General features: G+C 36.1%; 1 long non-coding RNA gene and 1 pseudogene across 1 annotated transcript; both read left to right on the top strand.

Annotated features, from left to right (window-relative positions):
• The first annotated feature begins 1,777 nt into the window (after positions 1-1,777).
• LOC131381041 (uncharacterized) lies at positions 1,778-10,984 on the top strand. The gene is made up of 3 exons (XR_009209454.1): positions 1,778-1,867; positions 8,620-8,684; positions 10,772-10,984. It is a non-coding gene; the product is annotated as an uncharacterized LOC131381041 (long non-coding RNA).
• Positions 10,985-11,187: 203 nt separating this feature from the next.
• Positions 11,188-12,544, top strand: LOC131381040 (histone-lysine N-methyltransferase SETMAR-like; annotated as a pseudogene).
• The last annotated feature ends 2,782 nt before the right edge of the window (positions 12,545-15,326 follow it).

Raw genomic sequence — 15,326 nt, 5'->3', positions numbered from 1 at the left:
TTACTCTCGTAATAATCAAATCCATTTGTTACTTGTGATGGCTTGTGGCACTATCCATAAATTGCCTAACAATTTTCTTAAAAACAAAATCATAATATGAAAGCCACCTTCATCTTTTATTGGTATATGCAAGATAACTCTGGTTGCTATTTCTCAGCGAGGGTATTTTTAAATACAATATCCACACCTAGGGTATTTTAAAATAGAATGTTTTTCAGTTTGTTGCCCATAATATTTTTTTCCAATTGCTATATTTTAATTATTTTATTCTAGCTTATGGTCTATTATTAATGAAGTTCTTGGTCTATTGCATGGTCTACTGCAGATGGCTTCCATATTGTTCTTGAAAATTTCATGTAAGGCACTTTTAGCCAGTTTGAGTAAAGAGAAACATTATTTAATAAATTATGTTGCTACAATGATTAAAGGTAATAGTATGTTATAAAAAATTAGAATTTATTAAAGTGATATCTACTATGACAGTGTTGGGTCCAAACTTAAAAAAATGTGGATTATTAAAATAAAAAGAACAGGTATGGAATATTAAAATTAAATCTCAATGGTAGGATATTAGTTCTGTTGTCGTACATAATTAAAACAGTTTTATCAATATTGTTTTCACACATACTTAATGTAATTGATACTTTATATCCATTTGATTGCAAGGGTATGCTAACAACTTTGTCACAATTGAGCATTAAAATTAATAATACGACTTTTGGGAGGGAGCTGGATTTAACATGCTCTTCTTTTTGTTTTTAATCTTTGGTTAGACTTATGTCATAACTGAAAGCTCAGGCAAATGTTCATGTGTGGTTTACATTAAATGAAATATGTAGCTGAGCCAGCACTGGGACTGCTTACCTCTCCTTACTCTTCTGGTTTTAGTCTGCATCACAGAGAAACTGATTCCTGCAGGCTGCATTTCCCAGGATCCCATGTCAACTGATTCAGCTAAAGGAAGGCACTTGTGTGAGTTCAAAACCTAGGAAGAGGGAAGAGGCTAGAATATTCCCTCATCTCTTTGGGCAGTGTCTCTGGCATTGGCTGAGTTTCCTTCTGCCAGGCATCCCTGGCTGTTGGGCTCTGGGGGCTTCTCAGGACCTCCAGCTCTCAGTGTCTTAGGGGCTTTTTGCTGTTGCTTATATCTGGGCTGCCTCACTGTCCCTGGTTTGGCTTCTTAGTCTATCACGCCTGTAACCAATTTCTTGCATTAAAAATTCTCTGTTGCAAAAACTTGAAATGGTTTCTGTTTTTCTGGCAGAAGAACTGTTTCTGTTTATCTTTACTAAAATGTAAAATTCAGTGCAAAATATCCTTGGCATAGAACTCTTCTGCATTAGTGTAATTACAGTAAATTTATTATTTTACATATTTTTCAAATCAGTTCAAATTTTTCAGTTTTTATCTTGAGTCCTGAATGTGATTCATGACTTCTATGTCTTTAAATAATACAGTGTTGTACTAGAACCAGAGAGGCATAGGTAAGAGAGAACATAGCAAGAGAGAGGAGGAAGAAAAAGAGTAAGAAGGACTGAAAGGGTGCCATATTTTAAAATAATTAATTATAGAATTTAATAGATTTTTAGAGTATCTCCTCTTTTTGAAAATGTTTTATACAGAATACTAGTTGAACTATGTTTTAACGTTACACGAGAAAAAATAATGTGCCATAGTCAACCAGTTTTGGAGAACAAAAAGTTTACCAAAATAAAGTAGCTTTTTTTTTTTTTTTTCTGAGGAGAAGTTTCACTCTTGTCGCCCAGACTGGAGTAGTGCAATGGCGTGATCTCGGCTCACTGCAACCTCCGCCTGCCGGGTTCAAGCAGTTCTCCTGTCTCAGCCTCCGGAGTAGCTGGGATTACAGGTATGTGCCACCATGCCTGGCTAATTTTGTATTTTTAGTAGAGATGGGGTTTCTCCATGTTGGTCAGGCTGGCTTTGAACTCCCAACCTCAGGTGATCCACCTGCCCTGGCCTCCCAAAGTGCTGGGATTACAGGTGTGAGCCACTGCACCAGGCCAAAGTAGCTTTTCAAAAGTAGCACTGCCTGTTAAAGAATTTAATTTGCTGATGAGCCTACTGTATCTCCAGAAAGATTTCAGCCTCTCAATTCATATAGATCATTGATTTTAAGATTCATTTATTTATTCATTCATTCAAGAAATATTTATTGACTACCTAGTATATGTTAGACACTGTTAAAGGGACTAGGGATGCAGGAGTAAAGAGAGTAAAAAAACATCTCTGCCTAATTTCTAGTGGGAAAGAATAGACAACAAGCAAATATGTAAACTATAGAGTAAGTCAAATAATGATAAGTGCTACAAAAATAATAAAGCAGGGAAGGGGGATAGGGAATGCTGGGGTCAAGGTTGAGCCTCACTTTTATATAAGGTGGTCCATGAAGGCTCTTTTGAGCACAAGGATCAGGTCAGGTGGCTATGAGGCTGGAGTGTGTGTGGGATTTTTGAGGAACAGAGGCAGCGCCAGTGTTCAGGAGGTCTCTTAACTGACAGTGTTAAGAGACATCATCAGTTTAAAAACAGCTCTGGGAGCAAACATATAGAAGAAAAACAAAGCCAAAAAGGCCTCTGCTATATTCAATGTATACATGTTTTTAAACTGACAATAGTGTACATGTGTCATTGCATGCCACATTTTTTTTTGTTGGTTTGAGGCTACGTTTCTTTTTTTGTTCCACACACGGCACCTAAAGTTCTTCTGAATCACTTAACAGCTGGTAGTTGTAACGTAAGACACCATGACAACATGCTTTTTTAAATTATTATTATTTTTGCTTGTGCTTGAGCCCTCCTTAGAAGTGGCAATTAGATTCACAATGAGGAATTCTTGGATTTTGCTCTACATTTGATATTTAGGTACATGTTTAGTTTCATTTTCCTCTTTAATTTAATTACATATTGCTGGAAGTTAAATAGCTTCCCTTCAAAGGCAGCTAGAAACTTTCGATATCTAACCTTACAGATACCCTTCAGAACTCATGAAATCAGTCACACCAGTTCTTCCTAGCTTTGAAATGTCTATGATCAGTTCAGAAATGTTTGGTTACCTTTGACCAGTCAATGACTGTTATTTCACAACCTATTCTTACTTGGCAGCTGAAAAATTTATTTTGATATTGATTGGGAGATGCATTCCCTTTAGAGAAACATGACAATATGAATGAAAAAATGTATTTGATCTCAGAATCCATTTTGCATGAAGCAGCTCAGAGGACCAGGACCAGTGTTTTATGGAACATACTGGGAGAAACACTGATCAAGTAAAGACTCCGAATTGAACAAAAAAAATTTCCATAAATATTATGTTGGTTCAAAATTGTGGTTTTGCTGTTTTAACACCTGAATATGTCGTTTAAGTATAAGACGTAAACAATGTAGATATGCATAAGACAAGGCATAAAAGTCCCCCATTGCTGCTAGTCCAACTCTGACTTCTTTTCCCAGGCAGCCTCTGTGGACAGTGTGTGTTCCTTGGAACCTCCTTTCTCTGTATTTATATGTATATATGTGTATGTACATGTTATACATACATAGCTGTATGTATATAAGCAGTGTATGTTTAAAAATATAAATGTAAAATATTAATATAACTAATATAAAATACAAATTAACGACGTAAATACATTGCTTTTTATTTGTTTTATTTATGATACATATATTTCAGAAATCTTTCCATGTTATTGCATATGGGTGTATCTGAATTTCTGGTCTGCCATCATATGGCTATATGGCAAATTATTTAATCTTTCCTCCACTAAACAGTACATTTGGGGAGGGGGTTTGCTATTACAAGCAATGTTCTGAGAATATCTTGTAATTATAAATATTTCCATAAATGTAGAAGTAAGTTGTATTTAAAAATAATAGATACCAAGAAGCAGAATTGTTGCTTAAAGTACATGAACTTTTTTTTTTTTTTTTTTTTTTTTTGAGATGGAGTCTCGCTGTGTCTCCCAGGCTAAAGTGTAATGGTGCGATCTCAGCTCACTGCAACCTCCGACTCCCAGGTTCAAGTGACTCTCCTGCCTTAGCCTCCCAAGTAGCTCACATTACAGGCACCTGCCACCACGCCCGGCTAATTTTTGTAGTTTTAGTAGAGACAGGGTTTCATCATGTTGGTCAGGCTGGTCTTTAACTCCTGACCTCAAGCAATCCACCCGCCTTGGCGTCCCAAAATGCTGGGATTACAGGCGTGAGCCACCACTCCTGGCAATGCATTTTCGAATGTAGTAAAAACTGCTAGACTGTCTCCAGTTAGACCCCATGGATCACATTCACTCTAACAATGCATGTCAAGGCCAGTTCTTCTGAATCCTTCCCAGCATTCATTCTTTAGTCTTTAATTTTTTTTTTAATCAGGGGGAAAAATCTCTTTTTTTTGACATTTCTTTAATTGCTTGATACATTTAGTAGCTTTTCATTTCTTATTCTGTGAGTGTCTTGTTTATATTTCTTTACCCTTTTTCCTACTAGGCAATTTTTTTTTCCTTTTCAAGTTAATTTATAGAAGTTCTTTTTCATAGAAATCAACCTTTTGAGTAAGATACATATATTTTCACCCAAACTGTCACTTGTTTTTAACTTCATTAATTATTTCTTTCTAACGGAAGATTTTAATTTTATAAGGTAAATTAATTATCATTTTCCTTTCCTGTTTTATGGTTTTGTGTCTGACTTATCTCTTTAATCCACAATGAGATTAATTTTTATTCATTATGTGTAATAGATTGTGTTAGGGAACACGGCTGCTGAAGCAATTAGATTAAATATATATATATATATCCAACGGAATAGAAGTGCTTCACTCAAGAAATACCCCGGGCGGTTCAGGCCAATGGTGACTAGGGGTGGAAGGTGGGCTGCTTGGCTTCAGAGTGCTTTGGGGGTCCAGGCAGCTCTAGCTCTGCCATTTGCCATTTGAGGTTTGCAAAGCTTGCCAGAGGGTCGTTTTTTACTGCAGTTCACGTGAGAGAAAAGATGAGGGGGAAGCATGCGTGTGAGTTTTTCTGGGTTGTGTCTGGAAGTGGTACGCACTACCTCTCATGCAGCACTCCCTAAAATCAGCCACAGGTCACATGGCATTCCCCAGAAGAAATGGATTTAGAAACAGCTGGCACCCTCCACCTCTGACTGTGGATTTATTTTGCTTCTGTAAATGGCTATCTCATCTTCCTGTGATCATGCATTAAGTAGGCCAGCTTTTGATTGGGAATATCACCTTTACCATAAGTTACATTGACATACACAAGATCTGCTAGGAACTCTCCTTCTGTCAACTGATTTGTTTATTCTGGCGTGAATTCCATGGGGTGATACTTCATGTACTTTGTGATAGTCACACACCTTATTGACTTTTTCCAAATGTTTTTGACTATTTAAAAGCATGCTCTTTTCTATATAATGTTTTGAATTGTCAGGATTCATTAAAACTCCTCATGTTTTGATTGAGAAGGCTTTGAATTCATAGACTAATTTGGGGAAAATAAACTTACTAAAACTCACCATCTAGGAACATGGAATGCTTCCCATTTTTAGATTTTATTTTGTGTCTTTCACTAAAATTTTATGATTTTTTGTTTATAGGGCTTTCTTGTTGGGTTTATTACTAGATATTGTGTGGCTTTTTATGCTATTGTATATGAAATTCTTTATTCCATTTTTATTATTTCTGAGTAAACCATTGATTCATGTTTATTTAATATCCAGCAACTTATGAAACAGCTACATTGATTCTAACAATTTTTCAGTGGATTCTTTTTTATTATTTATGTAGACAGTTAAGTCATTAATAAATGCTGAACAGTTTTGTATTTTCTACTTTTTCCCATTTTATTTAATTGGATAGGTCTTGCATCAGATGTATTTTGTAGTTGTAGTGTGCCTCCTCATCTTGCCTTGTATTTAGTTGACTGGCTCTATTGACTGTCCATGAAGAATTAATTCTTTCAAAGTGTTTCTGAAAGAGATCCTTTCTTAGGTTGAGAAATTCCTATCTAGTACCTTTTTTTTTGGTTTGTTTTTCATCAGGAAAAAGTGTTGAATTTTAAACAAAATTTTTTCAGCATCTGTTGAGATAATAGATACCCCATAATAGGTACTTCCTTCTTTATTTGAAGTAAAACTCACATGCTAATATATTGGTAGGTATAATTCAAAAATATTTCTTTTAGAGTTCTATGCTTTTTTTTTTCTGAGTTCTCTTTTTCTGGTTTTAATATCAAGGGGAGTCTTTAGTATAAAGGTGAGTCAAAGTATGAATTTGGAAGTTTTTCTGTTGTTTTCTATGCTCCAGAAAAATTTAAATAAGTTGAAACTTTAAGGTTTAGTAGAACTTCCCCATAAAGCTGTCTGGGCCAGGAGCCTAAAATTTTATAGCAAGGTAAATATTTAATTAATTTGCAATTCAATTTCTATTTATATTGATCTATTTAGTTTTTCTGCCTGTTTTTGACTCAACACATTTCTAGGAAATTAAACTTAATATTTACATATTTCAGTATGATGTTTACTAAGTATTCTTTTGAAACATGTTGAAACTTCTTCATATCTGTAGTCCCTTTCTCACTTGTAATGTTACCTGTGTGTCATCCTTTTGGGGAAGAATATTATTTAGAATTTCCCTAAGTTTTTCAGCTTTACTGATATTTTTAAGAATCAGCATTTGGTTTTATTCATCAATGTACTAGTCTTCTCTCCTTTTCCTCTCGTGTGTGTGTGTGTGTATATATATATATATATAATATATATCTATATCTATATCTATATCTATATATCTTTTTTAAAAAGATCTTTAAAATATCTTTTTTTAAAAAAAGTTTGAAATGTATTTTTTTAAATTGGTATATATTGGATATAAAGTTCTCCACACATCAATTGTGATTAAATTTAAATTATTCTACTCACCTATATTCTTACTTATTTTGGACAATTTAATTTTCTAATTTCTGATAGACCTTTGTTTAAATAGCTGACTATGACTGTAGAATTTCTTTTCTCTTTGCCCCTTCATGAGTTTCCTTTTTAATATATTTACAAGCTGGTTCATTAGATGCTTGATGATTCATGACTATTGAATTTTCTTGGTTGACTGTATATTTTACCAGTATGAAATATAATTTTAATACTATTTTGAATATATATTTATTAATAATTAATATTAATAGAGTTAAATGTTTTACTTCTGCTATTTTTAAAATATATATTTATATATAGTTGCACATTTTGGTTACAATCATTCTGTGTCCATTTATTTTATCATATCCCTGATTGACAGCTTAGGAATGAAAATTTTATGAAAATTTTCTGAAAACTGAAAATGTTTTTTAACTCAAAATTTCCCTGCCTATTTGAGGGGTCATTTAGTCAATTATATTTACTGTTACTGTGTTTGGTCTTATTCCATGTCTCTCTTATGTTTACTGTGCTTTTTTGTTGTTGGTGTTTCATCCCTTTCTTGTCTTTTGTTGGACTTACCATGTTTTCTTTTCTTCTTTTTTTTTATTCCTTATAGTGGAAATTTATTACTCAGATAATAGATGTAGGTCCAAAACTTTAACCTCCTTAGGTTCAGAACTGTTTTATTTCCTACGCCTGATCTTTTTCAAAATATTTGCCCCAGAGCATTGCACTTTTTAAAATTATGTTTTATCTTTCTATGGTATGTTAGCAAATACATTGGTTAGATAGTGGTCTTATTCCTCCCCCATGATTTTTAGTAAGCTACAGACTTCATCAGAATTGGCACATTTCTTGTTAGAGCAATAGCATTCTTTGGTCAAAGAAAAGTAATAATGAAAAAGGAGAAGGAATGATCATTTTTTCAGCCATTTCTTATTGTACAGCTGAATAAGATATTATTCTGAACTAAAGGACCTCACATATATTCTAGTGGAGTAGACCAACAATTCAATAGAAAATAGTAGCCGAGAGATGTTAAATATGTTTAAAGCAATGGGTTGCTATTCAAATATGGGAAGAATAGCAACATGGTATCCTTGAGAAGCTTGATAAAAATAGAGAATGCCAGGTCCACCCCAGGCTCCATGAATTAGAATCTTCCTAGGTGATTCTCATGCACACTAAAGTTAGAGAAGCACAGCTATAACGAATCATGTTTTACCCTCTTCCTAACACTGAAGAAGATTGGAAAACAATTGCAGCCATCTCTCAGAGTGTACAGTACTTTAGAATATAGTGTTAGTCATTCCTGGCTTAATAATTTTATTACATTTTAATATTTTCTCTATTTTTATCATCTTCTGTAACTATATCTATAAAGTTAATTACCTAGCTACCTTTGGTGCAAGATAGAGAGTAAATTTCTCAAAGAAATAGTTCTTGGTGATCAAATACTATCCAGTCACAGTGGATCCACAACCAGTTTTTCTCTAGATATTATTTATTTTTTAACTTTTGGGGGTGGGAGTGACGGGATTAATTGAAGTGCCACCTTTCCAATGTCTTGCAAACTACATGATTTTACATATAAAATCTAGAGCACTTATAGTCCTCTCAGGAAAGATACCAACTTCGGAACCTACCACAGTTACTCTTCAAAAACTGTTTTCTGAAAGTGTGTTTTTTTTTTCTCCAGAACTAAGAGTATTTTTAATACAGTGCTGAAGAGCCAGCTGAACTGGCTTTGTAGATCATCCTCAGGTGAGAGCATGTTTTCAAAATTATCAAAATAACAAACATATTATTAAACATACTGTGTTTTGCCACTCTCAATCACAGATGCACAGTTTTAAAATATTGAGTGAAACTGTATGTGGTTTACTCAAAATTATATGAAATGAATTTTCACATGCTTTCTAAATCTATTCCACCCTTCTAGATCCACTAAAGACCGTATCTCATCCTGACGCTTTCCCTGATCGTTATAACATTTCTGAATATCCATAGGGAAAAAAATCTGGTTAATTTATTATCTTGAATGCATAATTATTTAACTCTACATTTCCTTTTTGTGCCTTGTTTACAGAATTTGATTAGAAACTCTTTGAGTATAGGGGTGTATTATTTTGCATTCTTGTGCCTTGTACTTAAAATATTTTAAGAGTATCTGTTTTAACATTTTTTTTTCACTAATTAAATACTGCTATTCATAGCCAGTGTAATGGTGACTGCCTGTAGTCCAGCTACTTGTTAGGATGAACAAGGAAAATCACCTGAGCCCGGGACGTCAAGGCTGCAGTGAGCCTTGTTCTCAACATGGCACTCCCGCCTGGGCGAAAGAGTGAGACCCTGTCTCAAAAAAACAAACAAATGAACAAACAAACAAAAACTGCTATTCAAACTTTTCCATCAAAGTACTTCTAAAAAAAAAAAGGGATATGAAAGATTATTTCTGAGGATTTGGGGACATAAACTGAAGCAGGGGCTAACCTTTGAAGTTTATTTCAAGAGGTTTGTAGTTGTATTCTGTCGTGAAAATGTGTGAACATTTCGCATTTACATCACAATATGTCCTTTTGTGTTAAAATAAAATACATGTTCTAAGAAAATAAAATATGTTGGAGCCACGGCTTAGCCTTTTTCATAGTCTTGCAATAAATACCAGAAATTGAGTATAGTTTTAGAATATGAAAAAAACAGGAAGTTTAGCCACTATTCCTGAGGATTCCAGGCCTCCTATCATCTTGCCTCAGCTCACAAAATTTCTACCTTTTACCAAAACACTTCTGGCTATAGTTAACTCTATTAATTTCCTAAGTCTGCCAAAACAAAGTACCACAAACTAGGCGGCTTAGAAATTTATTGTCTTACAGTTTTGGAGATTAGACATCCCAAATCGAGTTGCCGGCAGGGCCAAACTCCTTCCCAAACCTGTAGGATAAGGATGCGAATTTGCCCCTTCCAGCAGTGGCCTCAGAAATTCTTTAACTTATGAGAACATAATTCCAATTTCTGTTTCCATCTTCACATTGTCTTCCCTAGATGTATGTTTGTCTTTGTGTTCATATTCCCCCCCACCCCCTACTTTTTTTTGAGATGGAGTCTCACTTTGTCCCCCAGGCTGGAGTGCAGTGGCCCAGTCTGAGCTCACTGCAAGCTCCGCCTCCCGGTTCAAGGGATTCTCCTGCCTCAGCCTCCTGAGTAGCTGGGACTACAGGCACCCGCCACCACGCCCGGCTAATTTTTTGTATTTTTAGTAGAGACGGGGTTTCACCATGTTAGCCAGGATGGTCTCGATCTCCTGACCTCGTGATCCACCCGCCTCGGCCTCCCAAAATGCTGGGATTTCAGGCATGAGCCACTGTGCCCAGCCCATATTTCCCCTTTTTATAAGAACATCAGTCGTATTGGGTTTGAGCTCAACTTAGTGACTCCATTTTAACTTCATTACTCCTATAAAGACTCTATTTCCAAATAAGGCCACATTCAGAGGAACTAGGGGCTGGATATCAACATATCTTTTTTTTCGGGGAAATAAACTGTAATACCAACTGAATCACTCTCTTTTCCTAGTATATCTCATATTTTTGTCCCTTTAAGTAGAGCTGCCAAATTTAATAAATAGAAATATAGTAGCTTCAGTTAAATTCGAATTTCAGATAAAGAACAAATAACTTTTAGTATAGGTATGTCCTAAATAATTGATGGTACATTCTTATACCACGTTTTTTGTGGTTGTTGTTTATTTGAAGTTCAAATTTATCTAAAATTTTATTTTGTAAACTTACTTTCAGGCCTTCGCCTTCCTTGTGAAATCAGCCTAATTTTAAACTTATATCTTTTCTCAGGAAACTGACAATCAGGCCTCCTGGATGACACCAGGGAGCTGAGACTTTATGGATGGGATCACTGCACCCAATGAGACACACCTGCTGCCTGTCGAACCAACTCCTCTTCCTAGCTCCTCCATAATTCCTTTTTTTCCTGCACGTGATTACAGTGAGATGCTAGATCCCTCATTCAGCTACCTGCTGCCTATTGACTAACTCCTCTTCCTTGCCCCCCGCCCCGCTTCTTCTTCCAAGCTATTAGGCGAATGTAAAAGTAATTGCGGTTGTTGCATTGTTGAAATTTGCCATTTGATATTGGGATACATTCTTAAATAAATGTGGTTATGTCATATATAATTTTAACGGGCATTTCTCACTTTATGTTTTTTTGCTAATGACATTACTTGCTATTTATTTTATATTTATTTTAGACTATGGAAATGATGTTAGACAAAAAGCAAATTCTAGTAATTTTCTTATTCGAGTTTAAAAGCAGTGAAGACAACTTGCAACATCAACAATGCATTTGGCCCAGGAACTGCTAACAAACACACCCAGCAGTGGGGGTTCAAAAAGTTTTACAAAGGAGACAAGAGCCTTAAAGATGAGGAGCGTAGTGGCCGGCCATTGGAAGTTGACAATGAGCAATTGAGAGCAATCGTCGAAACTGATCCTCTTACAACCACACAAAAAGTTGGGGAAGAACTCAACGTTGACTGTTCTATGGTCATTCGGCATTTGAAGCAAATTGGAAAGGTGAAAAAGCTCAGTAAGTGGGTGCCTCATGAGCTGAGCGAAAATTAAAAAAAAAATTGTCACTTTGAAGTGTTGTCTTCTCTTATTCTATACAACAACAAACCACTTGTTGACTGCATTGTGATATGCAATGAAACGTGGATTTTATACAACAACTGGCAATGGTCAGCTCAGTGGCTGAATCAAGAAGAGGCTCCAAAGCACTTCCCAAAGCCAAACTTGCACCAAAGAAAGGTCATGGTCACTGCTTGGTGGTCTGCTGCCAGTCTGATCCCTACAGCTTTCAGAATCCCGGCAAAACCATTACATCTGAGAAGTATGCTCAGCAAATGGATGAAATGCACCGAAAACTGCAACGCCTGCAGCCGGCATTGGTCAACAGAAGGGTCCAGTTCTTCTCTATGACAAGGTCTGACTGCACATCACATAACCAATGCTTCAAAAATTGAACAAATTGGGCTACGAAGTTTTGCGTAATCCACTATATTCACCTGACCTCTTGACAACCGACTACCACTTCTTCAAGCATTTTCACAACTTTTTGCAGGGAAAATGTTTCCACAACCAGTAGGATGCAGAAAATGCTTTCCAAGAGTTTATCAAATGAACAGCCAAATACAAAGGGCCCCCTGGCCCAACCTCTGACTGGCCTGTGCACGGGGAGGAGTGCATACTGGGGTGAAGCTCAGGAAGTTTGCGTTATTTGCAGGGGGGAGGAGCCTGGCCACTCCTGTTCCAGGTGGTACCTGGGATTCAATCTGTGAGGTGGGAAACCATCTAGCAGGGCTCTCGCTTTGCTGAGAGTTCCTGTTTCCTTTTTTCTCTTTTTTGCCCAATATATTCCATTTTCCTCATCCTTCAAAGTGTCTGTCAGTCTAGTATTTCATGGCCATGTGACAACAACGTGGCTTTTAGCTGAACTAAGGAGAAAGTTCAACAACATCCTGAAGCACAGCTTTTTATGCTACAGAAATAAACAAACTTATTTCTCATTGGCAAAAAGGTGTTGATTGTAATGGTTCCTGTTTTGATTAATAAAGATGTGCTTGAGCCTAGTTATAATGATTTAAAATTCACAATCTGAAACTGCAATCGCTGTGCACCAACCTAATACATAAACCCCTGACTTTAGTCAGGAGAGCGGGGACGATTTGAGGTTGGGCTAATGTCTCTGGCTCACATTACCCATAATATAATAAAGCCTTCTTCACCAGCAATATTCAGTGTCTCAGTGATTGGCTTTCTGTGAGTGGGGGAACAATGGGATCTAGACTGAACTCCTGGTGTTTGGTAGCACTTAGTTTGGTTAAATTATTTTTTTAAAACCCCCAGTCTGATTTTTTCTTCAAGGATTGACTTAAATACCACCTACTCCAAGAAGCTTTCCCTGACCTCTCTGTCTAAAATTGAATTCTCTTTCTTCCTAACTTCAGCAGAAATTAAACTTCACATGTGACACTGAAAAGGTTCAACCTTGTATTAAAATTATTTATATATGTATCTCATCTACCCTATTAAGTAGAAATTATTTGAGGGCAGAAGGTTTTTATGATTGTTTTCTATCCTACTTAGCATCTAGCTTAGCTCCTTAGAACAGTAGTAAGCATTCAGAAAAACTTGTTCTTATTTGATTTGGCTTGCTGAAGAAAAACAATAGCACCATTTAATAATCAGAAGAGATAGAAATGCATGCAAAAAATGTCTACCCTACAGTGGAACGCAGCGTCTTTAACAAAATGCTTCCTGTTTCTTAAAGTGCTCCCTCCTCAGCAAACTGCTGGTTTGACCTACACTAAAACTTCATCATCAGGCATAGGCTCCCCATTTCCCTGATTTATTATAAAGGATTAAAGTGCTCACTGGTATTTACTTTTGATGATTTATGCCTAGATTGTATGTATAGTCAGTGTGGAAGAAATATTGAAGGGTGTATTCACACCAGCATTTTTCAGAAACAGCCTGGCTGAGTGTGGATTGGCAGTGCATAATAAAAAGAAGCAGGAGAGCCAGTCTCATTTTCAATTGCAATAATCCCACTCTGTACTGGTTGCAAGATAGAGATGCTCTTTATCCATTTTTTTATTTATTTAGCCAACCAATAAGTCATTATTCTCTGAGTTAGTCAAAAAACATGTTTATGTGGGCACAAACTGGGTAGTGCCTTCAAGGCCTTTCTGATAATTGATATCGTTACAACTAAAATCCAGTGGAATTCCTTTATAATATTCGTGCCAATGGACAGACCTAGTATCCTTCTTAAATAGTAGTCAAAAATCTCAACATTAACATGCTTTTTTTTCTAATTATTAACTGTGGGTATGTCCAATATTAATAGGTATATGCCATCCTTCACAATTGAAAAAAAGAAAAAAAAAGGAAAGCAGTTTCTGTGCAAGAACAAGTTTGGAAAATACCAGGTTAAAGAGCTTCTTAGATCTTTTAATATATCAATGTGTTTCTGTAATCACAGGTTTGATCTTTGTGTGCTTTACTTATCAAAATTCTTTGGAAACAAATAATATATATTAGATTTTTATTGTGCAGACATATTTTGAGAATGAAGGCTGTATCTTTATATGCAAGTCTATATGATAATTTATGCTTTAACAGTTTTTCTCATTGTAATCAACATCTTCTGTCAGCGTAGCAAACATTTTTTTCTTTAAAAAAATGATGGGTAAGATGTGATAATTAATGTTAATAGGGTGTGTCAGTCAGTTCTGTGATGGAAGCAGAACTGCTATCAGCATTGCAGAATAAGGAATTTATTGTAGGAATACCAGTTCCCACAATTGTAGGAGTCACTGAGGAATGGGGATCTGAAAGGAGTTACAGGACCATAGAAAAGTCAGTAACAGGCCATTTTTTTTTTTTTTTTTGACAGAGTCTTACTCTGTCACCCAGGGTGGAGTGCAGTGGCGTGATCTTGGCTCACTGTAACCTCCGCCTCCCAGGGTCAAGCGATTCTCCTGCCTCAGTTTCCCGAGTAGCTGGGACTACAGGCGCCCACCACCATGCTGGGCTAATTTTTGTATTTTTAGTAGAGACAAGTTTCACTATGTTGGCCAGGGTGGTCTTGAACCCCCGACCTCGTGATCAGGGCCTTGGCCTCCCAAAGTGCTAGCAGGCCTTCTAAACCCAGAAACAGCCAGTTGCTGGAGTAGGACAGGAAGTGCTCCTGAAGAGTTCTCTGGAAAGCTATTTTGTTTGTGTGTCTGGGGTCACGGTTGGTCAGCAAAACTAGCAGATGGGAAGGAGAAATAGACCTGGAGTGAAAGAGAATCTTTCACTGGCCCCTTTGCACCTGTCATCCACATAAGTGATTGCAGTGACTTTCAAAGTGTAACAGTGACTGCTTTGCTTCTGACATCCAAATCTCACACATACTTCTCTTTTGGTCCACTCTAACAAGAAAATACATAGGAAAGGGGATTGTAGGAAATTTAATTCCAATGTAGGTAAACTGACAGAATAAAACTGTGACAATGAGATTTGGAATATATTCCTAAATTTCTATCAGAAAAATATACTTTGTACCTGATGTCCTAGTTCTAGTCTCAGCTCTGCCACTGCTGTTATGTGACCTTGGGCTAGTGATTTAACACCTTTGGATTCAATTTCCTTTTTTGCTAAAGAAGAGAGGCCGCAGAGTCTCCTGGTTTTAAGATTTAAAGAGAATTGTGGCATTCTCAGCCCACTCTTGTGAATACAATACATTAACATAGATTTTGTAAAAGCATAATAAAGATCATATCAGAGTGTAATAAAAACAAGATACAAGTCTGGAAAAATTTATTAGTTCCTGCCAGTACTAGAA

This window comes from Hylobates moloch, unplaced genomic scaffold (assembly GCF_009828535.3).
Source record: "Hylobates moloch isolate HMO894 unplaced genomic scaffold, HMol_V3 SCAFFOLD_13, whole genome shotgun sequence".
Taxonomy (NCBI): domain Eukaryota; kingdom Metazoa; phylum Chordata; class Mammalia; order Primates; family Hylobatidae; genus Hylobates; species Hylobates moloch.
Note: the sequence above shows the minus strand (reverse complement) of the source record. Positions and strands in the feature narration are given on the sequence as shown.